General features: G+C 39.4%; 1 protein-coding gene and 1 pseudogene across 4 annotated transcripts in view; one reads left to right on the top strand and one right to left on the bottom strand.

Moving 5' to 3' along the window:
* Positions 1-22,061, bottom strand: part of ENOX2 (ecto-NOX disulfide-thiol exchanger 2) — a 298,580-nt gene extending 276,519 nt beyond the window's left edge. For 2 of the 4 annotated variants that reach the window (XM_045583522.1, XM_036443349.2), the window contains exons 1-2: positions 21,899-22,061; positions 19,975-20,036 (exon numbers count right to left, since the gene is read on the bottom strand). The gene's annotated coding sequence lies outside the window, so the exon portion shown is untranslated. The other 2 variants (XM_036443346.2, XM_036443347.2) reach the window with 1 other exon arrangement.
* Positions 22,062-24,668: 2,607 nt separating this feature from the next.
* On the top strand, positions 24,669-26,175 carry LOC118722105 (annotated as a pseudogene).
* Positions 26,176-27,932: the final 1,757 nt, after the last annotated feature.

Below are 27,932 nucleotides of genomic sequence, written 5' to 3'. Positions count from 1 at the left end.
ATTTGTCCTCCCTCTTATTCTGACCCATTCCCCAAAGTTCCCTCCTGTATTTTTTTGGTGTCAATTTCCATTTATTGATAGGTCTAAAGAATCATAAAAGGGTTTATATCATCATTCTTTCTTTTTGGCACAATAATAAAAGAATAGCTTTATTTTAAGATACATTAAAGTATAAGGATATCATCTTAGATAAGGATAAATTCTAATTACATGATATCTGAGACAATATATCCATTACTAGCTTTCTAAAAGTCTCATAAACAGATCATAACAATATCTGTCCCATCTATGGCACATTTGGTTGACAATATTCTCAAATATTCATTGTCAAATGCTGAAGAATTGTCTATGCTGTGAGCATCCAATCATTTCCCCAGAACCTGAGGATACTTACTAATAAATTCAGATCTAAGAATGACTGCTTTAAGAATGTTACCTGAAGAGGTTTTAAAAGACATTTTACCAGAGAACTAATATGAGTTATGCATTTATCTGGGTTTATCTGCTGAAATGATAATGTAGTTTTAAACAGTATTCCTTTCTTCAGTGGTACAGAAAGTGTTTTTCCCCCTTTTGCCTAATGAGAAACCATTATAATTGAAAAACCATTTGGGAGTTTACAAAGATGGGAAAGCTGGAGGGAAGGGGAAGGAGAAAGGGGATGGGGAGAGGAGGGAAGGGGAGAGGGAAAGGAAAGGGAGGGGGAGGGGAAGGGAGATGAAGAGGGGAAGGGGAAGGGGAAGGAAGAAAAAAGGTGTGAAACTGAGTTAGCCTATATATGTTTTTCTGTTTATCTGGATGAGATATTCAAATTTTAAAACATACAGCACTTCACATTTATGGCCAATGTATTTAAAATGCACATACTTTTATTAAAATAATCATATACTTTTTGCACAGAATACTAAAAACAAACTAGCTTGTTTTAGAAAGAAAATATTCCAATTAACCTTTTGATTTGACGTTTTACTTCCCAATAACTTCACAAGGCTTTCCCTTCACTCATATTAAATTTTAAGTTAATCAAACTACTAATGTTTCTTTATATATTTATAAAATTAATCTTGAAAGAGCTCACATATTAAAATGTTGGTTTAAAAACAGCTTGAAAAAATCTCTATAGAGTTCTATAAATAACACATTTCTTAGTAAATGAATGAATGCAGTCTTCCTGACTAGTAGCTTAAGTCAAATTTACTAGTAGCTTAAGTCAAATTTATCCATCAAGTGAGGGTTAGCCTGGTGTAAGGGGGAGAAAATGCTCAGATTACTGAATTAGACTGTCTAACCTATGAGTTTGACCTCTGCCACTCATTAGATGTGGGACCTTTGGCTACTTACCTTTGAGTCTGGTTTTTTTACCTATGAAATGGAGATCATAATGCCACTGACCTTACACAGGGTTGTTATGAAGATAAACTGATTAAGTATATGTTAAATCACTGTATACATATTTTATTCCACATCCCCTGAGTCAGTAATCAACAACTATACTGCAATTGTAAAACCATGAAGAAATTAAACGTGTTCACTATTAGCATACAAATAAAATTTAGTCATAAAAGCCACCTAGTTGGATTTGACATTACTCATTAGGTCACTCTGGAATTGAGATATGACAAGGAGAAAATATCACTATTTTTTAAACATAAACACTTTTATTAGCATAGACCAGTTCTTCCCAGAGATAGTAATTCCTATAGCATAATAAAATCCAACATTTTTCACTTCCAGAAATTTAAACAAGTAACACAGGTTCACGAGAAACCTCCATTTATTGAACACAGCAATATTTTCCATGAAAATGTATCTATAAAAAGAGTCATTCTCTGGTTTTAATCCAAAGACAAAAACCACAACTTCTCACAATAAAAATGTACAGAGACCAATCTTCCAGAGCCAAGCATGCATTGGAGTATGGGAAAAACATCAACAAGCACATCACTTCAACACTTAGTGAAACAAACCATCCGCGACCCAAAGAAGAAACTGAAGCTATAAATTCAAATAAATAGGCTGCAGGGAGACTACACAAACCTGCTGTTGCTTTAATTGCGGACAATTCAATTCAGCAGCTGTTGGTCCAGGCACTAAGGTTCACTGTATGCTCTTCAGCGTAACCTTGAAATATTGTCACTCACTCACTTCTCCACATCATCCGCATGCTGTCCAATTAATGAGGAGCGAAATCAACTGTCAAACCACGCATCAAAACAGACATGATCTTTTAGCTCATAAGAACAGGAGCACAATATTTTAAGGACAATAAACCAAGAATGGAGGTGAAAGTCCTTCACAATAAATTAGAGTTAAACTTATTAAAACATGTGATTGTAGGAACTAAGCTTCTGCTCTGTTCAGCAAGAAAGTGAAACTTTTTCAAGGTGTTTTTTCCCCCCATTTGGAAGGATCCTTTCTGTCTAATGCTATAAGAAGTATAAGAAGCCCTTTAAACAACATTTACCAAAACCTGATCAGTCTTCAATTTCTTCATTAGTATGGACCAGTATATTTCTGAAAGCTTAAGAAATACTGGAACACTTCTTGTTCAATGATATTTTACAATACAAATAATTTTGAGCTGGCATTTTACCCTTGCTGTTTCTAGCACTTTTTTTTTCCTATCGGAAAAAAAAAATATATATATATATAATGTTTATCAACCTGAGTTAAATAATGAAATAAAAATAAATTTACTGGGAAAAATGTGTTCTGGAATACTTTCTATTTGAAATTTCCTTACTCTTAACAAATCAAGACAATCAATTAAGAAACACAGGAGTTAATAAACTCAAGAAAAGCACAACATACTGAGTGTTTAAAAATTGCCTTTTTTTCTTCTTCTTCCAAAGCACTGTGTCTTCTGTGCAAACACCCTAGGCGCTATCACATACTACCAGTTGCAGACATAAGACTTGAGAAATTCAATACAAGAATACAGCAGAGAAGCGTGCACCATTAAGGGATCGGGACTACTTATTTAACAGAAACCCCAGATTTCACACAGCAATCTGCTACAAACATTATAGCTAGGGGAAAGCATGTTTTATGCAGATATTTTATTTAGCTAATTAGAACCTTATTTATCCTTCAGTATAGTAGAACTGGAGGCAAAAAAAGGAGAGGAATGCACTTTTAAACAAAAGGTAAATTTCAGATGAAATAAAACATACTATACCTGTATACTGAACCAGGAACATCGTGACACTCTTCAAGGAACTGTTTCACGTTGTATCCTACCGTGAGTTATTCTCCCTTTACTCTCTTCTCTCCACAAAAGAAAAGCCAAAGCACCCTAAACCCTCACTACATACTACCCCTAAGCCCAATTGAGGGGGGAAAAATAGCTACAATTCAGCTCAGATCCAATGCTTCTGTTTAGCTCAGCTCCAGCCGAGCAACTGAGCTCTAGCAACAGAGCATAGGGAGGTGGATTCTGATGCCGGTAGCACTTCCATCCACTTCACTTACACAAAAGCAGGCAGTGGAAAATCCAGGAGCCTTGAATACAAGGGCTGGAACGGGCTTTTATGAATTGCTATTACTGCATGTGTCACCATCCATCTCCACTGACGGACACTTACAGGCTGAATTGGGAGTGGAGGGGGTGGGGTGTAAGGGGTTGGAGAGCAGGTGGAGAAGCAATTAGCGGTATGTTCATTGGAGAATTTGTTCAGGATTTCATACATCAGTGCCTAAAGAAACAGCATGCCGTTGACAAATCAGAACTTTACCATTTGCATGCCTTAGAAGAAATCTTAGCTCGCAGCACCAAACAAAATAATGCCTGCCCATTCTTACAGAACATGGAAAGTCACCCCTCTGCTTTCTCTTTCCTCCAGCTACCCTGGTTCATGGGGAATCAACATTCAAAATGAATATTTGCTAATTTTCCCTAAAGAATTGCATTTAAAAGGCTGGCAGCAAAGGAAGTATAAGAAAATTAAATTCTATTGAACATGACATCTCTTAACAAAAAGGAAGAAGCTAATTATTTTAAGTCAACTTTTCATCTTTAGTCCAATTCCCCAGGTGCATCTTTTACACCTAAACCAGTGGATCACAAACTTTTGTGCGTGTCTTTAGTACTGAAACACAATCTATGTACACCTAAAAATAGTTCAATTAAAAGTCAAGGTGAAAAGCTCAGAGCTATGTACAGGACTCTCCAGGTGACCTTAAGAAGACACTTCACCTGTAAAAGCATCAGTTGTATTCATCTGCTAAACTGAAGCATATTTTTCTAAACCAATATCAAAATTAATGATGAGTGTGAACAAAAAGGAGACAGAAAGGAAACATCACACAATTGAAGGAAAACTTGGGCTGAATATCAGGAAACCTGGATTTCAGTTCCAGTTCTATAACCTTCTAGCTGCGTTATCCTAGATAAGTCACTTAACTTCTCTGAGCATAAGTTTCTTATTTATAAATTGGACAAAATATTACCTCCCCCTATGGTTTTATGGGATCACTATGAAGAGCTAATGAGATCATAGAAATGAAAACCCTTTTGTAAATTGTAAAGTGCTATAAAATTATATGGGCTTATTAATATTATACCCTGAAACAAATCTTGACTGAATGACTGAATTGAGCCATCTCCTCCACATAAGGAAAATAAAAAGAAAGGATCAATACAACCTTACAAAGCGTTCTCCAATTTTTCCAGTTTAAAATTAGAAGGAAGCACTGTTTACTCTTAAAAGTCCACAGAGGATATTTTTTGAAAAGAAAAAAAAATCTGATATATAATACATCAAAAGTTTATTAAAGAGGCTGAAATCATTTGATTCCTTCATTACTTTCTGATAAGTTGGCCATTTCTTTTTATATGATTGAATATTATATCCCATCTAAAATGCAACTCCTAGACAATATGCATCTACTTTTGTTAAATCTTTCTTTTAACCTGGTACATCCTCCCTGCCCAGTGCGAGAGGAAGAATTCAGGTTGATTAACTAAATCTAAACACATAATGTAAAAACCAAAAATAATGCTTTATGAGCCTCTAATCTGTCTTGATATTATATATACAGTAACCAGCTGGCTTAAGCTGGGACACACTTTCAGCACATGAAGTCCTGGGGTGGCCACACCTGGGGCACTAAATGATCCAGGCAATGTTTGGGGCTGTTTGGTTCAGCCAAATCCCACATGTCCTGATTTCCATTTGTATGGTGGTTACCCAAGTGTGTGCCTGTCCACATGGCCAAATCTAAAGCAGCCAAAAGAAAGGTGGGAGCTATAGCAGAAATATCAGATGTCACTCCCCTTGACCCCCTCCAATGCCATCTGTGTCTTCAAATAAATGCCTAGCCCACTTCCTGTGAGAAGAAAGAAATCTGCCCCTTCTAATGTCACCACCAATACTAAAATGACAGTAAAGTCTATATATAATATCTATGTTAAATCAATGGATATTTTAAGTGACAAAGAGTTAGGTGACTGGTAGCTAAGAGCAAGTTAGCTATTAAGAGAGGAATGAGAAGGAGAGGATCAGAGGGGAGAAGAGAAATAGGAGGATATAAGAGAAATAAGGAGAAGGGAGTTGAAGGGAGGAGAAAAAAATGAATCAAAAGTGAGAACTTTTATTTGTAAACAGAAACAAACACACTTGCTGGAATCATCCAAAATCTCATCTCTTAGACAACCTTTCGGACCTCACAGACCATCAGTGGTCCGTAGACCACCGGCGGGCCACCGGTTGGCAACCACTGCTCCAAAGGTTTCCTTGTGCTTTGAGTTTCTAGGAATGGCCCTTTTACCATCAAGCTGTAATTCTACCCTTCCAAATGCATAGGTAAACAGTCAAGAGCTTGAAAAAAAATCACTGACATCTCTAGCACCAGAACTTACTTTCCTTTGACACGTGGAAAGCCAACCAGGTGGGATACCATTCCTTAGGGGCTTGATCACTTCAACCCGCCACCACAGGCTTACCTGTGGAATGTCTGGCCACAAACAAAGCTGTCAACCCAATTTTAAGTTCAGCAAAGGAGGCTTGCCTGATTTTTAAAACCACATTGGAAAGAAAGGAACAGGGGCTGTAATTCAGAACCAGGCGTTCTGCCTTTCAGCATTGCACCTAAAATGCTTCACATATTTAAGCTTGAAATTCATATTCCCCAAGTTCCTCAAAAGAGCGCCATTCAAAGTAAAGGGGGAAAGAGAGGAAAGGTGATTTTTGTTATCTCCCAGAGTGAAAAGATGAGAATCATACCAAGAATATGCCTGACATTGTGTCACAAAAGGCAATGGGGTGAGAAGCATCAATTTCAACCCAAATTAGCAAGAACAAAAATGAAAGCATCAGAGAATCCTGAAAAAAAAATATAGTACACAAACATATATACCAAAAATCATTACAATGTTCCCATTATCCTGATCTCAAACTGCAGAATGTAAGCACTAATGGTTCTCTAATCAGATGAGTTCCTTTGCAGCAGCTATCACCAAGCCTGACTGATCTTTTCAAATAAATTCCCATTGTTAACCACCTTGGATTCTGAGTAATTTTGTCAAAAACAAAAATCCCAATGAAAGATTATATAGTACCAAAAACTTGAACCAAACTGTGAATCTAAACAAAATTAATTTGTTAAACCACAAACAAAAATGTTAACAGTTTGAAAGGAACAACTAGTGAATGAAATTGAACCGGAACAAAACTTCATATTTTCTGAACCAATCAGACTTGTACCAAACCCTGCAAGTCCAATAAAATTCAAGCTCCTAAGAAGAGCACACACCAAGACTTGGTTTCACCAGCCTTAGAGCCCACAAAGGAACCACAGAATCAACACTGTATAAGGAGTTGGGAAAACTGGATTCTCCTGATTTTTTTGCTGTTTGTCCTTAAATAAGTAACTTACCCTTTTAGCCTCATTTTGCCTGCCTTGAAATGGCTGGAATTACCAATATCCCAGATCTATTACAGTCTATGCCAATTGTGAAATTTGGTCTAGTGACAAAATAGATGATGCCACAATTTGGCCCTAATCTCCAGGAAGCAGAGAGATAGACCACCCCACCTCTCCTAAAGGTTCATGTTTCTAGTTTATTTTGAAATAAAGTTCACATAAGAATTAGGTAACTGTCCTTGCTCATCCTTGGGGATAGTCAGCCTAATACTATTTTTCAGAATAATTTTCTTCAAAATAATGTTTTAGGAACAGTTTGTTTTCCTCAAATGAAAGATACAATTGAGTGGTCTGGTCCTAAAAAGGAAAAAGGAAAAGAAAGCGATCTAGAATATGCTGAGCATCTACTGTATGTGAGACATGGCATGACACTTTACATGTTTTTTAATTAGTCCTCACAACACAGCTATTGGTAGGTATTATCCTCATTTTATAGTTGAAGAAACTGAGACATAGATATGTTAAGTGACTTTCTTATAATCACTCAAATGGTAAGTGATGAAACTGGGACTTAAACTCAAGCAATCTCAATTCATTACTATGCCAACATTCTAATAATTACAGTAAGAATGACTAAATTTCTTCTTAAGTCAGTGATTCTATTGGACTTGCTTAGTGAATAAATCAGTGAAAGTTAACTTTCTTGAATTTATATTTAGTTGACAATTTTTTTAAAAGTTTTTCTTCTGACAATGTGGTTAAGCCACTGGGCTCTGGAGTCAGACAAACCAGAGTTTCTTGTATACTGGCTTATATACAAGGTACTTATCATGTCTCAAGTTTTCTTATCTGGTAAACGGGGAAAGTAATACTTACCTTATTGAGTTATTGGTAAGTGTTAATAATGTGATAGCAGCTAGCACAGTGCTTGGCACAAGAAAATTATTCAATAAATCCATATTAGAATTATCCTTGCATTCATAAGCAACAGATCAAGAAATAAAATGTTATAAATAAAAATAAAAATGAGATTCATTGAACTCAAGTACTCTTTCATCTGCAGCACAGATTTGGTTTGAAAGAAGTTTCAGTAGCCTAACCCATACCCTCTAAAACTAAGCCCCACCTTGCGGTAGATAAGCATATTCATGAAGCAACATGAATATAATAATTGGTGGTGCCTAAGCAGTAGCAGGAATAGTTGTCATGAGCTCTGCTGAGTGGCAATTGTTCCTAATTTGCTGGAACCTACACTTTTACAGATGTGAGTGGATAAAAAAATATATATAGTATATTTACACACTGGAATACTATACAGCTATAAAAAAGAAGGTCCTTTACTCTGTGAGACAGCATGGAGGGACCTACCTGAAGAGTATTATGCTAAGTGAAATAAGTAAGCCAGAAAAAGACAAGTATCACATAATCTCACTTATATGTGAAACCTTATAAACAAAATAAACTGATAAACAAAATAGATCCAGAGACATTGAAGCATGCAATAGACTGAGGTCCACAGAGGAAATGGTGGGGAGGGGGGAGGGAAGAGATCAACCAAAGAACTTATATGCATATACTAGTGGCCGAATGCATGAATGCACATTTCTGCAAGAATGGGCCTTAGTTCCCTGGCTGCTGGCACCACCTTCGCTCTGGTCGGAATAGCCTTTCTGCTCTGGCCCAGAACTGCCTTTTTGCCTTCCCATGCTGCCCAGAGGCCAACGCCTGCATCATTGCCATGGTGACAACGCAAGCATCCTGCCCCATCCCTGGCCTCTGGACGCCTGTGTATGCAAATTAACCCACCATCTTTGTTGGGTTAATTTGCACACTTGCTCCAGATTGGCTGAGGGCATTGCGAAGGTATGGTCAATTAGCATGCTACTCTTTCATTAGGTAGATGAATAACCCATGGACACAGACAATAGTGAGGTGAAGATCTGGGGAGGGGAGGGGAGTGAGGAGAGAGGGGTTAAGGGGTTGGAAAAGGGTGGCATCTGTAATACTTTCAACAATAAAGATAAATTTTAAAAAAAGAATATCCAGATAAAAGTTTTAAAAAATAGAGGGTTGGAAAGTAGCAGGTAGAAATACTGCTGAAAGTATAAGGTGGGCTAAGTAAAGCCCCCCTTTTCCCAGTTCTTCAAGCCCTACCTTTCTTTCTGCCATCTACTTGTGGCCCTCTTCTCATATATATATACCATCTTCCTCAGTTTAATCTAGTTTTATTGTGATTCTTCCCCCTGGTTCTAGCTCTATTTCTGCTCATCATCATCAAGTGGTATTTATGGAATTGTGTGTCTGGCACTGTACTAGATGAAATGAAGGAGCATCCAAAAGTTAATCAAATAGACATATGATCTATGGCCAAACACATCTAAGATACACAGGTAGACCAGAGTTTTGACAAGACAGTAAATGCAGATATTATATAATTGGATGATTTGGTTGATTTCAGAGCACAAAATAGTTTGTTCATCTAGTTAATGATATGCATACTAAATAAGAAGTATACAGTTGTCTACAACTTAATTTGAAATGCATGAAAGGATGGATATGTGATAAAGCAAATTAAAAAAACTGTTAATTATAGAATCTAAATGGTAGATATATGGGTGTTGGCTGTACAATTTTTTCAACATCTCCATATATTTAATATTTGTCATCATAAAATGTTGAAGAAGAAATGAGAGGGGTAAGAGCTACACCTTTTTCAATCTCAAATGTTTCAGAACAAAATATCGTATTTATATACAGAACTAGAAGCCCGATGCATGAAGATTCGTGCTAGAATGGGTTTTCCTTTCCCTGGCTGCTGGCCCAGTCCCTTTCTGCTCTGGCCCTGGAGCCGCCTCTTTCCACTCCAGCCCTGCCCTCTCACGCTGCACAGAGGCCCTGAGAGACTGGGGGTGGGGCAGAACACCTGCATCTTCGCAAGATGCAAGTATCCTGCCTCAGTCACTGGGGCCTATGTATGCAAATTAACTGCCATATTTTTGGGGTTAATTTGCATTTCACTCCTGATTGGTTGGTGGCATAGTGGAGGTATGGTCAATTTACATGTTTGTCTATAATTAAGATAATAAGTCACATAGGAATAAATGTTAAAAATTGATAATTCTTAGTGAATGCTATATGAGATTACTTACATAATTATTTTATTTTTTCTATATTTAAAATTATTTCAAAATTAGAAGCTAAAGGATAGTTTGTTGAATGCTGACCCCTTTCACCTAGTGTTGCCCTTTTTAGTAGAGAGGGTATTAGGTCAAAGAGTAATAGAAAAATTGGAAAGAATTGTGAAAACAATGATCAACCCATATGTATACCTTAGGTGCCTACTATATGCAAGACACTATGCTAAGCACTGTGGGGCATTCAAAGAGGTAAACAAAACATAGTCCCTGCCCCAAGAGGGCTTATAGAGTATGTGAGAAAATGCTAGAGCAGTGTCTGAAAGAATAATTGGCTAGAGCAGAGAAATTTTGTAAGAGAGAAATATGAAAATTGGAAAGGTAGGTTAGAGCCAGACTTAAGAAAGAATTGAATGTCAGGCTAAACAGTCTGGACTTCATCCTATGGATAATGGGAAGCCATTTATGGTATCTGAGTTAGAAAAAGAACATGTTCTAAAACTGGCTAGATAGTACAATTTGTTTGGGCATAGATACGTATAATATGCATTTGTTTAATATCATACTAGTGTTCTGGTACACAGATTCAAGTACATTAAAAGAAAATTAATTAGAAGAAATATTTTAATATCATTATTCAACCTTTCTCTATAATAGAAGTATCAACCAAATTCACAATTGATAATGACAAATCGAAACATACACATGCGACTGGCGCCAGTGAGAGCTTTATATGTATCACACATGCATCAGTTAATTTAGGTTTTTATAGATATAGAATAGACTTGCTTAATTAGACCTGCTTTCTGATTTAGCTAAACTTAGAAGAAGCTGGGCATTGCTATGTGATGCTATTACCCAGTGCCCACAGCCATCGTTTTCTGGCTGGGCTGGGTTGTGGGATGCATTTTGCACCATGGGGCCTTGGCAGTGTTGGCTGCAATTTGGTGGGGTATTGCTCTGGGGTGGTGTGGCCTCTGTCCCACTTGGGAGAAGCCAAGTATTGGTTTGTCGGCACCAGGTCTGTGGTGCTGATTATTTTTAAATGGCCAGCATGTGTCATGGCAGTGCCTGTGTTATGTCTGCCCCCTGGTGGTCAGTGTGTGTCATAGCTACTGGTCAGATGGACATTTAGCCTTTTATATATCGATATATAGATGGCCAGTGTGCATCATGGCAGCTCCTTCCTTGAGCATCTGTCCCCTGGTGGTCAGTGTGCATCATAGATAGCGGTCGGATGGATACTTAGTCATATATATTGAAATATATATATATGTTAGTTAGTTAGTTTGGTCTCATCTCTAGTTCCCATAACTGGATAATGTCTTCAGGGATTTACAACATTCTGGAGGCAACTGTAAAACAGCCACTTCTTGCCATCTTTTCAGCCTCTATCCTTTCCTTCCCCAGCACCCAAAGGGAGCTGACCAGCAATCATGTTGACGCAGTAAGCAATAAATAAGCTGACGCAGTAAGCAATAAATAAGCCTCATACAGTTTAACTAAGCTGCTAGACTTTGAAAGTCTGATTTTCTTCATGACAATCATGCCCACAATTCTACTAGGATCACTGATTTGAGCTTGAAAGAGTGAATATTCAGCAAAGCAACATGAAAAAGAGCACAGGAAAGTATGTCCCATTTGTAGAAGGAAATAATTGTTCAAAGTAATATTTGCATGCTAAAAGAAAAGTAAGCAGATATGACACTGCTGAATAGCGTAGGACCTCTCAAAGACTGCCAAATTAACAGGCTGACTTTTTCTGTCTCTAGTCTTCTCACCATAAAGTCCATCCTCCAGTCCAATCCTGTTACTTGCCCATTTAAAACCCTGTGTTGCCAAAACTGGTTTGGCTCAGTGGATAGAGAGTTGGCCTGTGGACTGAAAGGTCCCAGGTTCGATTCCAGTCAAGGGCATGTACCTTGGTTGCGGGCACATCCCCAGTGGGGGGTGTGCAAGAGGCAGCTGATCGATGACTCTCTCTCACCGATGTTTCTAACTCTCTGTCCCTCTCCCTTCCTCTCTGTAAAAAATCGATAAAATATATTAAAAAAAAAAACAAAACACCTTGTGTTGGTTCACCCCTACCTACAGGATTAAGGCTAAGCTCCTTAACAAGCAGACTTCTTTTACTAACTGGCCACAGGATACCTTTCCAGATTCTTATTCTCTCCCCTGTCCCACATTCCCAGTGGTTTATACACAATATATTGCTTTTTCTGAACTATCCATTTTTACATGTGATTGCCTCACTTGTGTTGGTGGTAATCCTTGTCTACCACTTCTTTATCCTCCTAGATTCTAGGCAATTCCCAGTCATCCTTTGTGATTCAGCATAGTTAGACTCTTGTCTGTAAATTGCTCACACTTAGCAGTAATTCCCTCCATCATGATCCCAGGGCACCTTATGCATACCTCCTTCTCTAAGTACCTTCCGTACTGTATATAATTATTGGTTTGAATGTCTATCTCCCACACTTGACTGTAAGCTACTTAAGGGCAGCCAGAGACTACCTCTATTTCATCACTGTATTCCCAGCACTTAGCATAGGGTCTGTTCCTGTATATGTGCTCAAATGATTTTTGAGTAAATGAACTTGAGTATTAAGTGCTCCTTGAATTCAAACGCAGCATCTCTTGAAAGGTGAAAATTATCTTATGTGATCAAAGTAATCCTAGTGAAGTGTGTTGGAGGACTTGACTGAAAAACTGGTAGGAGGGCATATTATGAGACCTGAGGGATACTTTCCACCCCAGGAAGCTAAATGGTGGTTGTTGCTGGCTTAAAAGAAGAGCAGCTGGAACTGATAAAAAGGGCCCTTACTGGGGATTTCCTCATCATCTTTCACAGTTCACCACTGAGACTATGTTGTTTATATAACATTCTCCACAAAGCGTTTCAACTATTCTGCATTACAGCCAAGTTTTCATTTGTGCTCTGCCTACATATAGGTACCTTTGGAGCAGCCTTGTTAATGGGAAATCACTGAAAGTTCTTCAGTTCTTATTCTCACTTATCATTATTATACCAAGGAACAGCATTTTGTGGGTAAGGCACCCTTGAAAAGCTGAGCCAAAAGGGGGCAGGGTGGAGCTAATAAAAACAATTTTTTTCCTCCTAGATTGCCATATATTTCACCACACCTCCCATCCTATATTGTTTTAAACTATGTGGCAGTATAGTCAAAAAAGGAAAATGAATAACTTAGCAAAAGTTTACACTTTGTAGGCAAGTAAAGGAGGAACCAACGGGGAAGCCTGGAATATGAATCTATAGACATATGATCAGTCGCCACTTCTGGAAAGTCAACATTTTGGCTGTTTTAAACAAATAGCAAAAGCAATTAGCTTTATTGGTAGACTAAACTGAGGTGTATGCTGAATTTAACAAAAACTGGGTCTGTTTTGATCTTCAAAAATGTCAAGCTGGTAAACACTTCAATATAAATCTAAGAGCCAAGCCTAGCTTGAGGAAGATTTAAGACACATAAAATTTGTCTGAGGTGTCTGCCAAATCTCTGTAGCAGAAACAGAACCCTGGAAAAGCTGACAAAGTCATAACTCTCACAACATCATCTGCAGGCTTGTGCAGGGCTGGAAACACCAAAAGTCACTATTCCATCTCTAACACTGTAAACAGATAAGTAGATAATTTGCTTATCAGCTATCTGGTAGCTCATTTTCTCCTATATATCCCACAGAGAAAAGAGACAGGACAAAAAGAATAAATCCTTCCTGGCACATATCCCAATTTTCACCTGGGTAAATTTTCATTTCTAGAATGGGCCTGATTGTTAAAAATTCTTCTTTTTTATTCACTTATTTCTCTTGCACAATAATTCTTGTATGTATACTAGATTCATATCCTCCCTCCCTCTCTCTCTCTCTCTCTCTCTCTCTCTCTCTCTCTCTCTCTCTCTGTCATTAAAGGAGGTGTTAGGAAATACCTACTACAGTACCTAACAGAGTGCTTTGAACATGGTAAGCCCACAATAATTCATCAAATGAATTAAAATTCTATCTTAATTTCTATGTGCAATTTATTTGACCATGGAGTAGGAGAAATATAAATTATTTTTTCTAGAGTGTTTAAAAGTGACCATTTCTTACAAGGTAATGTTTTATTCAGATGACTCATGCTTAGGACTTCTGTACTTTAACAAGCATCTCTTTTTCTCAATGGGTATTGTATTTATAAGGAAAATGTAGGAAAGACCATGCTGCCAGATCCTGAATGACAATGAAAACTGATACTTTTTTGTTGAGAAAATCAGATATCCCATATTTACTTGATTTATGTCATTATGGTAATCCACTACATATGTCTAAGGTCACTTAACAGTGCACGCATGGGCTGCATTCTGAAAATAGGATTAACAGTTGAATTCAACCTAGGACTTCCCTGGGGACAGATTGCTAGAAAATACATCCACATGACATTTAAAAAAATAAATTAACCAATGACATTGGCTCCCATGAGACACATTGTTTCTTGTACATTCAATCCTCTCATAGATTTCTGTAGCTCTCTGCTGACATCCCCTTCCCAAAAGACATAGAATTTCAAAACAGAAAGAAAAACATAGCATTTGGAGCTATTCCTTCTCTCCTGCATGAAATGTTATGTGCACAAAGGAAATAACTCTGTACATTAGCACAATGTGAAGGGTGACATGGTGAGATCATGTCAGTCTGAACTGTGCTTCTTACACTGTGATCACTCACATATAACTTGCTCAAGGGAAAGAACAGTCCCTTTCCCTGCACAATGACAAAAACTGGGAGGAGCTTCAGGAAAATAAGGAGAGCTGTGTTATGGCAGATGGTTTGGATTTTTCTCTTAAAAAAAATGTTCTTTTGTCCCTTCCCACTTTTTATTTAATTTTCCTCATCTGTAAAATAAAGATAACTTTTATCATTTTTACTCTCAGGATGAAATGAAGTACTAGTGGATTGACTGGCACATAACAGTTAACCCATACAATCCACATTGACATTTGGCTAGCATTCATTAAATACCTATTATGTGGCGGGCAGTGGCCTAAGACGCCATAAATTGTAGGAAGAAGAAGTGATATTGGAGAGAAAAACAGGGAGCCTATTTTCAAAGGTTTTATAAGCTAATCTAAGAAGTTTAGATTTTATCTTGAAGACAATGGGCAGCCTTAGAACTATTTTATTGAGCCAAATAGCTTCAGATTTGCCACTTAGAAAAATCATTCTGTCAGCATTGGTGGAGAATGCACTACAAGAGAGGCAGGCTAGAGGAAGTAGACATGCAAACTGTAAGTCATGTGAATGTGTGGGCACAGTACTATGTCCCAAACTAAGGCAATGATAATAATGGTGGACAAAGGGAAAGTATTTTTAGCTAATATTTAAAACTTAACCAATGTGTAATTATAGCAGATTAGAAAATAAAATTTGCAAAAGGTTAAAAATAGAATTCATATGTAATCTTAAGATTTACAGCAAACTTCTATCAATTTTTTTGTTTCACATTGCAGGATTTTTCCTATTTATGCATGCAAAGATATGTGCATGTATGTACAGTGCCCATATGTGTATGTGTGATGTGTGTATTTAAACTGGGATCTGTTAACACCAATAAGGGTTTAATCTCCAACTTTTACAAGGAACCCATACAACTTAACAAAAGGAAGATAAACAATCCAATCAAAAAATGGGCAATGGACCTAAATAGATACTTTTCAAAAGAAGACAGAAGGAAGACCAAGAGACATATGAAAACATGCTCAAAGTCCCTAATCATCTGAGAGATGCAAATCAAAACAACAATGCAGTACCATCTCACACTTGTCAGAATGGCTATCAACAACAAATCAACAAATGACAAGTGTTGGCAAGATGAGGAGAAAAAGGAACTCTTTTGCACTGCTGCTGAGAATGCTGAGTTGTGCAGCCACTGTGGAGAACAGTATGGAGTTTCCTCAAAAATGGACCTCCCATTTGACCCTGCGATTTCACTTTTAGAAATATATCCCAAGAAGCTAGAAACACCGTTCAGAAAGGATATATGCACCCCTATGTTCATAGCAGCACAATTCACCATAGCTAAGATTTGGAAACAGCCTAAGTGCCCATCAGCAGTGGAGTGGATTAAAAAACTGGTACATCTACACAATGGAATACTACGCTGCAGTGAAAAAGAAGAAATTCTTACCATTTGCAACAGCATGGATGTAACTGGAGAGCATTATGCTAAATGAAATAAGCCAGTCAGAGAAAGATAAATACCACATGATCTCACTTATTTATGGAATATAATGCACAACATAAACTGATGAACAGGGACAGATCCAGAGACAGAGAAGCAGTGATCAGACTGTCAAACCTCAGAGGGAAGGTAGGGGAGGGTGGATAAAGGGGAGAGATCAACCAAAGGACTTGTATGCATGTATATAAGTCTAGCTCCATGGTCGGCAAAAGCCTAGCTCCTTGAGCCACATGCGGCTCTTTGGCCCCTTGAGTGTGGCTCTTCCACAAAATACCACGGCCTGGACGAGTCTATTTTGAAGAAGTGGCGTTAGAAGAAGTTTAAGTTTAAAAACTTTGGCTCTCAAAAGAAATTTCAATTGTTGTACTGTTGATATTTGACTCTGTTGACTAATGAATTTGCCGACCACTGGCCTAACCAATGGACATGTTCACCAGGGGGGTGAGGGCACGAGTGAGGGAGTTGAGTGGTTAATGGGAGGATGAGGACACTATGTAATACCTTAATAAAGAAATTTTAAAAATAAAAAATAAACTGGGATCTGACAACTTTATAAACTAAATTTTCTCTTAATGTATCATAAGCAATTTTCTATATCATTAAATATTTTTTGGTAACGGCAGCAACTTACATGGGTAATTAGTAATTCATTGTATAGATGTACTATAATTTATTTCATTTAAACCTTTAGTATTGGACATTTAAAATGTATTTTTTTTAAGTTTTTGCTATTATAAACTTTTTTGTTTGTTTGTTATTGCTATTTTAAAAATATCCTAAGAGCTAAATTTTGGAAAATCATGTCTATTTCCTCAATAAAGAATCCTATAAGTTGAAGTGTAGGTTGAAAGCTATGTTAACCTTTAATTTTTTTGACACATATCGACAAATTGCTCTCCCGAAGGGCTATATAAAATTACAGTTCCACGAGCAGTGTCTACAACTAGGAGGAGACCTATTTGAGAGTAATTTCAAGGATGGAGCAAACAGGACTTGGTGGATGTAGAAGAGGAATGGATCCTTGGCAAAGTATCAGGGCAGGAGCAATGTGAACTCTGTCAAGAGGAGCAGAGCATTGGGTAGGCCTAAGGAACAGGCGACTGGGTGGATAAATGATGAGGGGGGGAAATGGTAACTATAGGAGAGTGGGTCAAAAAAATGAAGAAAAAGAAGAGATCTGTAGTGGAGTTGTGCATTCGGGTCACTTTAATTTACTGCTTTATTTAGCAAAAGTAGCAAATGCAGCAAACAGCTAATCTTTTTTGTAGCACTTGGCGCTACAAGGTCCAGAGTTATATTCATGTGAATATGTTGGCCCATTCTTTTCATCCAATAATCATTTATTAGGTGTCTACCATGTGCCAAGTGCTGTTTTGGATGCTATGGGTATGGAGATGAATGAGAGCTGGTCCCTCCTTTAAAGGAGCTCACAGTTTAGGGAGGGACACAGATATCCATAGATTGATACACTATAGTGTGGTACAGACTAGGACAGAGGTAAGTGCAGGGTCCTATTGAAGCCAGAAGACTCACATTGCTTCATGTATGCATGCATATGTGTGGAGGGAGCAAGTTGGGGAGTTGCAAGGAAGGCTTAACAGAGGTATTGATATTTGAGTTGAGTCTTGAAAGACAAGGAGTTCCTCAGATCACTAAGGTTCATAGATCATACTCATATTCCTTACCAGCATCTCGAATATTTGTGCTACCACTCTCAAGGACACTTGAGATGCTTGTGTGCAATTCAAACCCACTTATGACAGTAGTTTCCACTGTTACCTTAGCCACAATCTCTTTGGGCTATACTATGCTCATCTTAGAATATAAAAGATAATGAACAAATGGCATACTGACTTTTAAAATCATTTTGATGACACTGATAGAATAATAATATTCCTATCTACTATGTCCTATTATTTCTACCTCCTAAATGGCTCTAAAATCTGTTCCTTTCTCTATGTTGCTCCCTTGGCTCCTGAACACCAGCCTGCTAACTGGTATATTCAGTTTTACCTTTTATAAGACACATCAGTAAAATTTAAAATATTTGTGGGAGTTCAACATAACCACTGGTGGTAGACACTTTTAGTTTCGAAAAACACTGGCCTGTGAGAGCACATCCAAACTTCTTAGCCTTGCATTCAAGGTTCTTCACAAATTAGTCTCAACCTCTTTCCAGACTTTTCTTCCATTATACTTTCCTTTTCCCAAACAATCGGCATCCTGGTCATGCTAAATTCCTCAATATTGAATGGCTATGCACTGCTCTTCTATAATCGTATGTCTCTTACAGACTGCTCTCTCTATCTGAAATGCTTCCCCTCCACTCTTCTCTGCCTAACAAATTCATTGTCCTTCAAGACCCATCATGTCACCACCTCACAAAAGCCTTCTGCCTAACTCTCTCTTGCAGTTAGTCACTCCTTCTATCCTTCCAAAGTACGTCGTACCTATCTCCATTACACTACACACTACATTATCTCAGAATTATGGACCTCTATTTCCCCAACTAGAACCAGGGAGAGCTTACACCAACACTTCATATGGGCAAAGGTCACAGAGGAAACCTAGTGACCTAGGTCACCTAAAATAAAAGCAAAAATAAAATCTAAAGTCAGTCCAGGCCCAAAGAGCTTAAAGGAATGACGTTTTACAAAATGAATCATCTTATTCAGAAATAGCCATACTGACTATAGTTTTGGCAGACAAAATTAGCTACGGCTGCAATAGCAGTTAAGCTAATTTGGTTTTGGCAGCTACTTTCAGCAGACACACACTGACACAGAAACTAAGAGTGAATCATTTGGGTTTCTGCCAAGATGATCAACTATAACTCACAATAATCTTCTCTTACCACAAGCAAAAGATCAAGAATAAAGTGAACAGCATGACCAGCAAACCATGGTAAACAGAGCCTGGGCTCTATAGTCAGAAATCTATACACCCAAACCCCAAATCAATTCATTAAAATCTACATGGCTTTAGGTAGGTTGTTTAACTTTTATTTTAGTCTCCTCTTCTAGAAAAATGGGAGGAATAGTACGTATTTCATAAGACTATTAAAATAATGCAACAAAATGCTTATGACAGTTCCTGGAACATTATTATGGGTTCAATAAACATCAGTCATTAATGTAACCCAATGAGATGACTACAATTCAGATAATGCAATGCACAGAATAGCAAGTGCATTTTTAAGGAAATAAATATAAGCCCTGGACAGTGAAGTTCAGTTTGTTGGAGTGTTGTCCCATGCACCTAAAGGTGGTGGGTTCAATTCCAGGTCAGGGCACATACCTTGGTTGTGGGTTTGATCCTCACTTGGGTAAGGTGGCCAGACATCCCGCTTTTGGCGGGACAGTCCTGATTTTTAAGAATTTGTCCCGCGTCCCGCGACATTTTAAAAAATATTCTTTCCAAAAATCAGGACTTTTTTAAAACACCGCGGGACGTGAGACAATTTGTTAAAAATCGGGACTGTCCTGCCAGAAGTGGGACATGTGGTCACCTTACACTCTTGGAGCATGTGGAAAACAAGCAATTGATGTTTGACATTGATGTTGTTTCTTTCTCTCTTACAGTTAGTCACTCCTTCCCTCTCCCTCCCTCCCTCTCTCAAAAATTAATTTAAAAAAAAAAGAAATTTGCCACCAGGCTTTAAAACTTACAACTATAGAGTGTAGCTAGCCACAAACAAAACAGTGTATATGACAAAGTTCCTCTGGGGTTTACACTCACCCCTGGAACACACCACCACACTCCTTTGTGTTCTCCAAGAATTGATCTCAAAACAGGTTTCCCTAGGATGAAAAAACAAAAATCGCCCAATCTTAACTTTTTGTCTTTAATTTTATTTGATACAGAATAATATCCAAATCATGTGGATACTTCAAAGTGTCCTAGTATTATGACCCCAAGCTTATTTAATACCATTTCTTTCCCAGTCTATCACGTCTGACATCTTAAAAAAAAAAACAACTGAATTTATTTGGGTGACACTGGTTCACAAAATCGTTAAGAGTCTGCTTTTCACCATGAGTGCACAAGGCAGTGTGAAAATGATGTTTCCTTGAGTTGTACACTTGAAAACTGCCGACACCTTTTATTCCATTCAGTTAAGCCCACTTGTCACCCAAGTGCTTCCTCTTCTCTCTATCCTTAATTCCAATTCTAGTATTATGGGGAAGCATTTTCTCCCTCCTCTTTGCCCATTTCAAATTTCATCTGGAGCCCAATTTAAATTCGCCTTTTTCACAGAGCCTACCAGAATTGATCTGAAGACAGATAAATTCAACACTTCCAGGTTTGGCTTGACACTCCATAGGTCACCCCCACCCTCCAACCCATTAGTATACTTTTCCACTAATGCCTCAGAGCTTTTTGTTCACATTTGTTATAATAAAATAATCAATAGAGTCTGTTTCGTAAAATTTCCTATATTAGTGCTATCAGTCCTTGCTGGAAACCCCTAAAGCACGGTTTTAAAAATAGGTATACAGAGGGAAGAGACTAGCCAATGAACTTATATGCATAACCTATGGACAGTTAATAGTGAGGGGAAGGCTTTGGGGAGGGGAAAAGAGTGGGGTGCAGGAGGCTAGTGGGGGGAGGGGACATTTGTAATACTTTCCACAAAAAGGATAAACTTAAAAAATAATAAATATAAATAAATAGGTCTAACTTGCCCTTCACTCTCATCAGAACATTGCACTGAATCTTAAACACGTATCTTATAAGTGAGATTCCTTCCCTCTTCTGTTCCCTATCCCTTCTGAGAATTAAAAGGAAACCCTTTCTACTGCAAAGATCTGGTTAGGGAAGGAGTGGGTGGCTGGAGGGGCCAAATAAGAGATGGCGACTATCTTTATCTCACCATCAATGAGACAGAAAGTGAAAATTTGGCAAAAGTAACGTCCTGGGCGTGGCAAGGAATTCCCCTGCCTCCAGAGGAAGTGGAAAGTGTGTGCCTTGGGAGGGATGCGTGCCCAAGCCTGAAATATACAATAAATAGTGCAGTGAATGCCTGAAAAGGGGGCGGGAATGGGGAAAGAGGGGGGGGGATCTGTAATACTTTCTACAATAAAGATAAATTTTGTAAAAATGTAAATTGAGGGAAAAGAGAAAAGAGATCACCCAACTCTTCCAAGCAATTAGAGTCCAGACGCCACCTAAGGAAGACGCTGGTATAGAACCCTAACTTCATACATCTGGGGAGGCAGAGGGCAGGAGTGCGGGTGTGTGGTAGAAAAGAACAGAAGGCGAGTTGGAGGGGGGGGAGGAGAGAAAAAGAGCGCGCTCCTGCGGATGGAACTGGCTTGGAGAGCTCCGAAGCCCACCCACTCCTGGCAGTCCCCACGCCCCCACTCCCACGAAGGCGGAACTGGGCGGAGTTAACCGCTAAGGGCAGCAGCCCCGGAAGCACCCTCCTCCCTAGACTCCCACAGTCCCCAGCCATAGCCACTCAGGCATTCTGCTTCTCTGACCTCCAGCTCCCCGGCTACCGAAATACTCCTTATACAGCCGCAGAAAATCGGACGGCGTGGAAGCTCCTGGGCAGAAAGTGTCCTCGCTGCGCCGCGCACCACACAACTGTCTTCTATATTCCCCCGCCTCGCTCTAGCCGGCTTAGGCCTGCCACTGGGACCCAAGGCTGGACTCTCACCTAATAGGGCGTCTCCTATTGGTTACTGGTCACCAGGGAAGAGAGCCCCCAGTCGTTGTCCTCATGGGAAATGTAGTTTGAGGTCGCTTGAGGCTTTTACTCCTGGAGAGGATCCAATACTGGCATTGGTGGAAAGACTTAAATGAAGATAGAGGATTGTGGGAGATGGAGTTGAGACAGTAGTTTCTATATATACCCACAATTCCCATCACCTCCCACCAACCGGCAGTGATTATGCCCAGAGTTCACACAGAGAAGAGCATTCTGGGTATTGTAGTTTGGCTTGCACTGGCTAACAAAATCACCTTTCTTAGATTATGCGGTTGTATTTGGGGAGGCATTTGAAGGTTCTAGATTTATTTTGCTGTTGTCTCAGCTATTAGTATTTGGGGTGGAGCACTTCATATCGTTATTTGAAATTCTCATTAAGTTTTGATTGAGTGACTTATTTTTGCTCTGATAAGCTTAGGATTTAACTGGTCCTTTAAAACTGTCACAAGTGTGTTCTGTGTGAACCATCTGTATTAGAATCATTTCAAAGGATCTGGAAAAATGTGTATATATATATATTCTAATTGGGAGTCATATGTTTCCTTTGAAATGGTGCTATACATAAAAAGTATAGAAATGAGGGGGGGAAAGTATAGAAATGTAATTTAAGTCCTAACTGGTTTGGCTCAATGGATAGAGCATCAATCAGCCTGTGGACTGAAGGGTCCCAGGTTCGATTGCAGTCAAGGGCATGTACCTTGGTTGCGGACACATCCCCAGTAGGGGGTGTTCAGGAGATAGCTGATTGATGTTTCTCACTCTCCCTCTCCCTTCCTCTCTAAAAAAATCAATAAAAAAATATATATTTTTAAAAATGTGATTTAAGCCAGCCCAGAAGAAGCCTATTTAACCCATAATAAAGTTACATTGTTGCCATGAATAGCAGTGGCCACATATACTGCTGTAATGCAACAATTTAGAACATATAAACAATATAGCCTGAATACTAAGAAATAAATATATTTCTTAAAGAAGCCATTGTTCTTTTTAGTAAAATTATGTTAAATGAAGTGGATAAAGAAATAGATAGGGACACCTAAGCACTTTTAAGTGATATAAATGTTGAAGAAAATGGTTGTTTATTTGGGCTAATTTCATTTCTAACTTTTGACTTTTCTTTGTTAGAGATAAATCCTTATAGCTGAATTGATCATTACGTTGCTTTAGTACACTTCTACTGATACGAACAATTTTTTAATTCACAAATGGAATGAAGGGAAAGAAAAATAAATTGCATTCTCCTTAGGTAATTGCATAAAAATTTTTTTAAATAAGGAGGAAGGGGATTTAATAGATTCAATAGTTTATTCAAAACTGCTTTGTGCAAAGCAGTGGGATAGGCAGTATTGACACTAATTGGAAAACCGTCCTTGCCCTCAAGTACCTTACGATCTAAGAGGGGAGAAAGAATATACAATGTGAAAATTGTTCTAAAAAGATCTACATAGTGTTCTATAGAACCATAGAGGAAGAAGAACTCATTCCACCTCTGGAGGAATCCATGCTTGAATGATGACACTTGAAGAACTAGCAAGATATTTGTCAGATTTGGGGCAGGGAGGTCAACCACATTTCATACAGATAAATAAGGACATGAGAGAGTGCAGTGAACAAAAAAAAAAGTTTCATATTGCAGGAACTAGATCAGGCAGGAATAGGGGACCATGCCAAGGATTTTTAAAAGGAAATGGTAGGATCATATGGACTTAGTGATAATTTAGGTATGGAAAATGTAGGAAAAGAAGGAGTCTATTGTGACTCCAAAATTCTCATTTGGAAGACTGAGTGTATGGTTGTACCATTCATTGAGATAGGGAACCCAGAGAAAATTACAAAATGTGTAAGGGTTAGGAGGAATCCAGTTTTGACAATTTAAAATTTGAGGAGTATGTGGAACCATTGGGCAGAGGTACCTGATAGGTTGCAAGGAGATGTAGGTTTGAAGCAGAGTAGAGAAGTTTGGGTTGGAACTAAACATTTGGGAGAAACCAGTATATAATTGCTAATTTAAAAAGTAAATGTGGCCTAAAGGACTCTGAAGGGCTCTAACAGTGTAATTGCACAGTTGAGGTGCCTGTGGATCAATATCTAGGCTAAGTGAATTCAAAGCTTCTACTGCTGGAGGGGTGTGCGCCTCCTGCTTGTTCAAGATCGCACCCAAGGCAAGCTCCCAGTGGCTCCCACTAGTGGCTTATAGAGGTCTGCCAGAACTTTGCCTCTGCAGTGGCATATCTGCCCATATGCACTCTCAGGGCTCTGAGCTCAGATGCACACCTACGGGTCCAACACTGCGCTTGAGCAGCTGGGCTATCCTCCAGGAAGAGGGCATCTGTACAGAATCCACTCTCGGGTGCTCTTGGCATCTCCCATGCACTGTAATAAATGCATAAATAAATGGAACAACAAATAGATTTTTCTCTCTTCCCCTTTCTATAAAATAAAAATAAACAACACACCTTATATTTCAAACTGAATTAGAAACCAATTTCATCCATTTCCCCCCCTAAGACTCAAAGTATCACTAGAGAATTCCTTTCTTACATGTCTGTAAAAAATTATTCCAGGTTTTCCATAACTTTCCATAGATCACAAATGTTATTGTTCTCCTAATACCTACTTAATTTCTTTTTTTTTTTTTTGCTATGTGTCATTTTTTAAACTTTTATCAATAAAAATAATCATGTTCATAAAAAAAAAAAAAAAGTAAAGGTGGGCCTACAGCGGCTGCTCCGGCGGACTTGGCACCTCGCCGGCTACAGGCCCAGGCAGTCCAGGCTCTCAGCGGTGGAGCTAGGTGAATCTAGGATCCAACTTCCAAAATGTGGCGGCTCTTGCTCACCCTCAGCTGCCTGGTGGTGCTGACCAGTGCGCGGAGCAGGCTTGGCCTCCAGCCCCTGTCAGATGAGCTGGTCCACTATCTTAATAAGCAGAACTCTACATGGAAGGTCCGACACAACTTCCGCAACGTGGATATGCGCTATGTGAGAACTCTGTGTGGCACCAAACTGGGTGGGCCCAACCTGCCTGAGAAAGTGTGGCTTGCTGAGGACACAACTCTGCCTGAAAACTTTGATGCTCAGGAACAGTGGCCAAATGGCCCAACCATCAAGAAGATCAGAGACCAGGGTCCCTGTGGCTCCTGCTGAGCATTTGGAGCTGTGGAAGCCATTTCTGACCAGATCTGCATCCTTACCAATAGGCATGTCAACATGGAGGTGTCTGCCGAGGACCTGCTCACCTATGTGGCTTCCAGTGTGGAGAAGGCTGTAATGGGGGCTTTCCCTCTGGCGCTTGGAACTTCTGGACAAGAAAAGGCCTGGTGTCTGGTGGCCTCTATGACTTCCACGTAGGTTGCAGACCCTACTCCATCCCTCCCTGTGAGCACCACGTGAATGGCTCTAGGCCCTCATGCTCAAGGGAAGCGGGGGAAACCCCTGAGTGCAGCGAGATCTGTGAGCCAGGCTACACCCCATCCTACAAAGAAGATAAACACTACGGATGCAAGTCGTACAGCGTCCCCAGTAGCGAGGAGATTATGGCAGAGATCTACAAGAACAGCCCAGTAGAGGCAGCCTTCTCTGTGTATTCACACTTCCTGATGTACAAGTCTGGCATGGACCAACATTTCACTGGGGAAATGGTGGGAGGCCATGCAGTCCGCATTCTGGGCTGGGGTGTGGAGAATGGCACCCCCTACTGACTGGTCGGCAACTCCTGGAACAACGACTGGGGTGACAATGGCTTCTTTAAAATTCTCAGAGGACAGGATCACTGTGTAATTGAGTCAGAGATCGTGGTTGGACTCCCCTGCATGGACCAGTACTGGAAAAGGATCTAACCTGCTGTGGTCCCTTCGAGCCAGCCAGGGGGCAGGGTTTTCTGAAATATAGCCAGTGGGTGAGATGAGGGATAGGAATGTCTTTTATTCTTTAAGTACAAATGGGTTTTAGACAGGGCCTGAAGGACTGGATTGGGCCAAACCTTGTGTCTATTGTGAGAGCAGTCTTCCAAGGAGACACATCCAAGGCCTGGCTACCTCCCAGGCCACTCAGTGGACTGTTGTCACATGCATTTAAACCACTGCTACAAGCAAAGCAAGTCCTTCCCCCTTAGACTAGTGCTGCTCGGCTCTTCCTGCAACCACCTCCACATCCTTCATCCGTCTCCATCTGTGCATCACCAGGGAGCATGATAGGCCTACAAGGTTCGAAGTTTTTCCAAAGGAATGAAAGGTATATTTTCTAATGATAGCTTCCCATGCATCCCACCATCAGCAGCACCTCCGATCAAGCAGCTTTCTAGATTTGGAAATAGGTTGAGAAGAGAAATATTATAGTAGGGCAGCCATTTGAAAAAAGCCACTCTACTGGGGCCCCTGCATTTGTTGATTTGAGGGCTTCCCGGTCAGGGGAGCGCTGTCCAGCAGTCCCCACCATCTCATGGAGTATAGCTTCCCTTCAACTCACTAAGCCCTGCATAGTGTTGCTAACCTGCTCTGATCTTGGCATGATCCTTTTTAAATAGAAGTTTTATTTTTGTGTGTACCTCAGCTGATCATGAGAATGAAATAGTCTAATGTTGGAAGAGCTGTACTAGTTTTACCAACTGTCTCCTTAAAACAAACTGGGTGGTCTTGATTTGACTGACTTACTGACCTCTTAATACATACAATCAAAGTAGAGAAACCAGCCTTTATTGTTTGAAAATCACTGCTGTGTCCTATTAAAGAAGGAATACTGTGCCAATAAAGGGTTTCTCCTTCAATGCTGTTCTGGTGGGACCTCAAAAAAAAAAGTAAAGGTGGATTAAATTTTACTTAGAGAATGTTTTAGAGTAGCTACTTTTAAAAGGACAAAGATTAAGTTTGGGACCCTAGAAGATAAGTTTGAGTAGTAGGAGCAGGAAAAGGTACCTTTAAAGCATGCTGAGAAGGAATAGCCAGATACGTGAACCAAAAGAAAACAAAGTAGAATTACTAGTATAGCATACAGAGGTCAAGTAAAAGGACAGAAGTGTAACCAGGAACTATTGTACTAATTCATTCAACAAGTATTTATTGATTATCTACAATATTCCAGTCACAATTATAGCTGTGGAGAATGGAGAAGTAGAAAAAAAACAAAAACCAGATAACATCCCTTCCCTTTGGAGCTTATATTTTGTAGGGAGAAACTATCAATAAATATAATTAATAATTAAAATACGTTGCTGTGGATCAAAAAAAAAAAAATGGCAGCAGAATAGACAGACGTGTCCCGAGCCTTGTCCCAGACAAGATAGAAACAACAACTGAAGGTCACAAGGGAAGTGTTTGTTGGTGAGTTGAAGGGAAGCTATACTCCATGAGATGGTGGGGACTGCTGGACAGCGCTCCCCTGACCGGGAAGCCCTCAATGCTGCTAGGTCCCCTCCCAGACCTTGGGCTCTGATGCAGAGACCATACCATCTTGAAGGGGAAAGTGGATGTTATCTGAAGCCTGAAAATCTACAACTGTGGCAACCACTGAACAGCTGCGAGCCCCAGAACAGCGTTCCCCAATTGGCGCAAACACGCGGATTAGAGGAGTGCTACACTCCATCAGGGAAAGGTCAGATTTGGCCTGGGATAAGGTGAGGTCTCTGGTCCTGGAAGGAGAGAGAAATGTGCACACTGCGGGAGCTGGAGGACCAAGGGAGCCTGTGCCTAGAAAAATCCGTGGCTGTTAGGGCTGGTGTGATCTGTGAATGTGGAAGGGGATCCTCAGCGCTGACAACAGAATGGAACTCTAAAAAGCCACCCATTTTAATCTGACACAAAATGACAGGCTAAAAATTTGAAAAGTGTGTTGGCTGATTATATCCAAGGGGGAAAAAAAGACTGCATAGACTTGCACGCAGCCCCGGAGTTCACACACTTACACTGGCTCTTTTCTTTTTCTTTTTTCTCTTTAAATCCTTGCTTCAGATTACTATGCCCAATACATAGGATCACCCAATTGAGGAC

This window comes from Pipistrellus kuhlii, unplaced genomic scaffold (genome assembly GCF_014108245.1).
Source record: "Pipistrellus kuhlii isolate mPipKuh1 unplaced genomic scaffold, mPipKuh1.p scaffold_m20_p_19, whole genome shotgun sequence".
Classification (NCBI taxonomy): Eukaryota; Metazoa; Chordata; class Mammalia; order Chiroptera; family Vespertilionidae; genus Pipistrellus; species Pipistrellus kuhlii.
The sequence above is the reverse complement of the archived record's forward strand: the minus strand, read 5'-3'. Positions and strand labels throughout refer to the sequence as shown.